The sequence below is a fragment of the Neoarius graeffei genome, chromosome 2, assembly GCF_027579695.1.
Source record: "Neoarius graeffei isolate fNeoGra1 chromosome 2, fNeoGra1.pri, whole genome shotgun sequence".
NCBI classification, from domain to species: domain Eukaryota; kingdom Metazoa; phylum Chordata; class Actinopteri; order Siluriformes; family Ariidae; genus Neoarius; species Neoarius graeffei.
Window position 1 is genome coordinate 2,764,149 of NC_083570.1, and position 5,918 is coordinate 2,770,066.

Consider the following 5,918-nt stretch of genomic DNA (forward strand, 5'->3'; position numbering starts at 1 on the left):
ATTTTTTCTTTTGCCTTGCTAGGATTTCATTACTTTACTGGAATCAGTGAACATATTAGAGCAGAAAAGATTCAAAATATGGTGCCAAAGAATAAATATGTACCTCCTGAGGCAACAAGCAAGTCCAGCTCCTCATATCGGCCTGATTTACTGCCTTTTTGTTTTTAATCCATGGAGAGAAAATAATGAGGACATTATGAGCCATTGTAAGGTTTTATTCCTTTGTAAGGATTTATTCTGTTCAGTTAAAAATGACCTTCTGGTCAGCTAGACACAGTATCTTTGTTTAAAAATTCCAGTCTGTCTGAACATTGCTATCATATCATGAGAATAGGCTGTGCATCAGGGACAGCCCTGTGCTTTCATATCATCAGAACATTCTGCTTATTTTGATATGAAATGTGTATTATTGATCAGAAATGTGTCTGAACAGCGCCAAGGTCTGCAATGATGTCAGACACACCCACAGCTGCATATCCACACAGACACACACACACATGGACAGATATCAAACAGTGATGTCACTTCATCCACATAGATAATACATATAAAACCTCCTGTATTCTCTCGTCTCATGGGGGACTTGTGAATAAAGATTGCGAACTCATGGGGTTCCTATCTTTCTTTCGCGACTCACCCCCAGAGCTCTGGGTGACACAGGGGGACTGATCTCGAGATGGTGAGGGCAAGAGGTGAAGAAAACCTTTCAGCCATGACAGCTAATTAGACTGGGAATACTGGCCTGGTCTGGGTTTTCACTGGCCATTGGGACTAAAACATGTGTTGGTAAAAAGAGTGGTGTGTGAGTGTTTTTATAAAGGTTATAAGCAGGACATAGTGACTGGTCAGTCCATGTGAGGGAGGATTGATGGTGAGTTACGGATACAGATATGATGACTGTGTTCTGAATGTTGTTATAGATGAAAATTGTACCTTCATTGTGTTCAGTATCTTGTTCATTATTTATTTGCAGGAAGTAAAACATCTCAGCAGATGGATTTTGACATGAACTCGAGCCAAATACTGACATTGGACAACATTCCACTTTGCGACGCATTTTCCAACAGCTCCTGCCCAAAAGTTGCTTACCCGCTCCTCCTCAGAGTGCCGCTCTATGTCTTTTTCGGCTTGGTGGTGGTTCTGACGGTATTCGGAAACTTTTTTGTCATCCTGAGCATTGTTCATTTTAAACAGCTCCACATGCCAACGAATTATCTCATCCTGTCTTTGGCTGTAACGGATTTGTTGTTAGGAGGATTTGTAATGCCTCTGAGCGTGATTCTATCTGTCGAGTCTTGCTGGTATTTGGGGAATCTCTTCTGTAAAATTCACAGCAGTGTTGATATTACATTGTGCACCGCATCCATTATAAACCTGTGTTTCATATCTGTTGATCGATATTATGCTGTGTGCCATCCATTGTTGTATCAGACCATAATTACACCTTTTGTCACATTGGTTATGATTTCCATTTGCTGGAGCGTTTCATTTGCAGTTGGATTTGGAATAATATTTCTTGGTCTCAACATCCTGGGCATGGGAGACTTTTATCACGAAAACGTTGTCTGTGAAGGTGCTTGTATTTTGTTCCTAAGCGTCACCTCAAGCACAGCTTTGTCTTTGCTCTCTTTTTATTTCCCAGGTATCATCATGCTTAGCATTTATAAAAAAAAATATTCCGTGTTGCACAAAAAACAAGCCAAATCCATTCAGGACTCAACAAAGTGCAATCGATGATAAGCAAAGAGGAGAAAAAGGCGACAAAAACTCTGGCGGTGATTATGGGCGTGTTTCTCTCACTTTGGATGCCATTTTTTATCTGCAATGTTATTAATCCTTTTACTGGTTATATGCTTCCTCCTGGATTGTTCAATATGCTAATTTGGACTGGGTATTTAAATTCGACCTGTAACCCAATCGTGTACACTTTTTTCTACAGGTGGTTTAGGAAAGCACTGTGGACTGTTTTATCTGGGAAAATATTTCAGTCAGGTTCTTCAAGAATTAATCTTTATTCACATTGAGTCAAATATTTTAATGGTGATGTGCTGATGTTTAATACATGTTTTATATCATTATATTTGTCAATATATAAAAATAAAGTTTGTTCTGGCATAATTTATTCAACATGTTAAAGTCAGAATTAACATAATTATTCACATAATATTTGCAAATTTGTCAAAAATCAAGGAACACAATTGTCTCTTGTCCAATGTAACACATGATTTTTGTGGGGTTTTCTTACACTGTATTTGTATCATGTGTAAATTTCTTCCAAGTCAACGACCTACATGCATTAGATTTATCTTTACAAAGAAAAAATAGTCATCGTGTGAAGCAAAATCATAACTACTGTAACTGCATTGTCACAATCTGTGTAATCTTCAAACATCCGGCATGTGTGTTAATATTCTGCTCATTTTTTTATTTTAGCTACAACCCCGATTCCTAAAAAGTTGGGACAAAGTACAAATTGTAAATAAAAACGGAATGCAATGATGTGGAATTTCAAAATTCCATATTTTATTCAGAATAGAACATAGATGACATATCAAATGTTTAAACTGAGAAAATGTATCATTTAAAGAGAAAAATTAGGTGATTTTAAATTTCATGACAACAACACATCTCAAAAAAGTTGGGACAAGGCCATGTTTACCACTGTGAGACATCCCCTTTTCTCTTTACAACAGTCTGTAAACGTCTGGGGACTGAGGAGACAAGTTGCTCAAGTTTAGGGATAGGAATGTTAACCCATTCTTGTCTAATGTAGGATTCTAGTTGCTCAACTGTCTTAGTTCTTTTTTGTCATATCTTCCATTTTATGATGCGCAAAATGTTTTCTATGGGTGAAAGATCTGGACTGCAGGCTGGCCAGTTCAGTACCCGGACCCTTCTTCTACGCAGCCATGATGCTGTAATTGATGCAGTATGTGGTTTGGCATTGTCATGTTGGAAAATGCAAGGTCTTCCCTGAAAGAGATGTCATCTGGATGGGAGCATATGTTGCTCTAGAACCTGGATATACCTTTCAGCATTGATGGTGTCTTTCCAGATGTGTAAGCTGCCCATGCCACACGCACTAATGCAACCCCAGACCATCAGAGATGCAGGCTTCTGAACTGAGCGCTGATAACAACTCGGGTCGTCCTTCTCCTCTTTAGTCCGAATGACACGGCGTCCCTGATTTCCATAAAGAACTTCAAATTTTGATTTGTCTGACCACAGAACAGTTTTCCACTTTGCCACAGTCCATTTTAAATGAGCCTTGGCCCAGAGAAGACGTCTGCGCTTCTGGATCGTGTTTAGATACGGCTTCTTCTTTGAACTATAGAGTTTTAGCTGGCAACGGTGGATGGCACGGTGAATTGTGTTCACAGATTATGTTCTCTGGAAATATTCCTGAGCCCATTTTGTGATTTCCAATACAGAAGCATGCCTGTCTGTGATGCAGTGCCGTCTAAGGGCCCGAAGATCATGGGCACCCAGTATGGTTTTCCGGCCTTGACCCTTACACACAGAGATTCTTCCAGATTCTCTGAATCTTTTGATGATATTATGCACTGTAGATCATGATATGTTCAAACTCTTTGCAATTTTACACTGTCAAACTCCTTTCTGATAATGCTCCACTATTTATCGGCGCAGAATTAGGGGGACTGGTGATCCTCTTCCCATCTGTTAGGAGTGGGACTGTTTTGGCCTCTAGAGGCCACTGTTATTTCCTTTTCTTGTCATGTTTGTTTTGGCCTCCAGAGGCCGCCACTGTTTCTGTTTTATGTTTGTTGTTTTCCATGTGTCTTGTGCCCCGCCTAGTCCTCATTAGTGTCACCTGTGTCCTATTTTAGTTTGTGTATTTATACCCCTGAGTTCAGTCCTCTTGTCACGGAGTCTTTGTGCTGTTATGTTTAGCTCCAGTTACCTCTGTTCCTATATCCTCGCCTATTTCTTTGTATTTTTGCTTTCTTTTGGACTTTGTGGATTTTGTTTTTGACTTTTTGGATCTTCTGAGCATTTGGATTTTTACCCCTTCTTTTCTGGTTATTGGCTTTTGTATTTACTTTGAACTTTTAGATTTTTAATTTTTTCCCTTATATCTTCTGAGCCTTTTGGATTATACTTTTTGGATTTTTTGTGTGTAAATATTGTAAATAAACCTTTTGATACTTTTTCTACTTCCGCCTCACGCCTCTGCATTTGAGTCATCCCCCTGGTGGCCTAGTGGGGGTTTGCTTGATTATCACACCAGCGAACCGGGTTCGAATCCCAGCAAAACCCTAACAGAAAGACTCCGTCATGACCGACTCAGCAGAGGCTTCTTCATCTGTCTACCTGGCCAACCTTCAGGGAATGATGGCTGCGTTAACACGCCTCAGATCCACCATGGACACTCAGGGACAGACTCTTGCAAGCCAATGTGAGACCCTTGCTTGCCACGAGGTACTGCTTCAGCAGATTGGGAGAACCCTGGCACAGCTGACTTCTCTGCCCCCATCTCCTCCACCTGATTCTGCTCCTGCTCCACCATCTGCTCCTACTCCAGTGCCTCCTGCCATGCTGCCTTCTTCACCTCGCGAACCCAGCCTTCCTGCACCACAGAGGTATGACGGCAAGCAGAGTGAGTGTCGAGAGTTCCTTACCCAGTGTCAACTCACCTTTGAGCTTCAACCTACCACCTACACTACGGATCGCTGCAAGATTGCCTTTGTGATAACCCTGTTAGCTGGTAAGGCGTGAGCCTGGGCTACTGCTATCTGGCAGAGACAGGGACCTGAGTGCTCTGATTTCCAGCTGTTTACTGAGGAGATGCTGCGTGTCTTCGATCAAGCAGACATCAGTAAAGACGCAGCCAGAAAGCTCATGTCCATCCGGCAAGGGGGAAGCGTCGCAGACTACGCCATCTCGTTCCGGACGCTCGCAGCAGTAAGTGGATGGAAGGAGACTGCCCTGGTGTCAGCCTTCCACCATGGTCTGTCTGACCCCATCAAAGACGGTCTGGCTTCTATTGCATGCTCTAGTGACCTCGAAACACTGATCCCACATTCTACTCGTCTGGACAACAGAATGAGAGAACGCCGCCAAGTCCTGAGCCTCCCCGGCCCCCCTGCCTCTACCTGGAGCCTGTCTACCTCCTCCAGTGACTGTCCAGAACCCATGCAAGTGGGCCGTACTCGCCTCTCCACATCTGAGAGGGAGCACAGAAGGAGGGACAAGTGCTGCATGTACTGTGGCAAGCCTGGTCACTTCCGAGCATTATGTCCCAAACTCTCGGGAAAAGGTCCAGCCAAGGGAGGGTTGTGATGGGGCCCACCCTCTCTCCCATACTCCCTGGCCAAGGAATCTGCATCCCAGTCTCCATCTCCTGGGGTGAGTCCGTCCACTCTTGTCAAGCTTTGTTAGACTCAGGGGCGGCTGGAAACTTTATGGATATTCACTTCGCCCAAAGTATCAATGTCCCGACTGCACCTCTTGAAGTCCCACTGTCTGTGTCTGCCCTGGATGGCTAAGCCTTAGGTGACGGAAGAGTCACCCAAGTAACTTCTCCAGTCTTCCTCCAGTCTCAAGGTCACAAGGAAGAAATATCCCTGCACCTGATTCCTTCACCTGAGTTCCCAATTATTCTAGGTCTCCCTTGGCTTACCCGCCACAACCCCCATATAGACTGGGTCACTAGCCAGGTTGTGGAGTGGGGTCCTGCTTGCTATGCCTCTTGTCTGCTCTCTAGCTCTCCTGTGTCTCCTGCCGAGCCTCCTGATCTCACCAAGTTATCTCAGGTTCCCACAGAGTACTGGGATCTTAAGGAAGTTTTCAGCAAGAGCAGGGCCGCCGTTCTTCCTCTGCACCATGCCTATGACTGTGCCATCGACTTGCTCCCTGGGACTACCCCTCCTTGTGGCAGACTGTTTTCCCTCTCTCAG

The 5,918-nt window shown here is 43.6% G+C and overlaps 1 pseudogene; it reads left to right on the plus strand.

Moving 5' to 3' along the window:
* The first annotated feature begins 676 nt into the window (after positions 1-676).
* Positions 677-2,024, plus strand: LOC132876066 (trace amine-associated receptor 1-like; annotated as a pseudogene).
* The last annotated feature ends 3,894 nt before the right edge of the window (positions 2,025-5,918 follow it).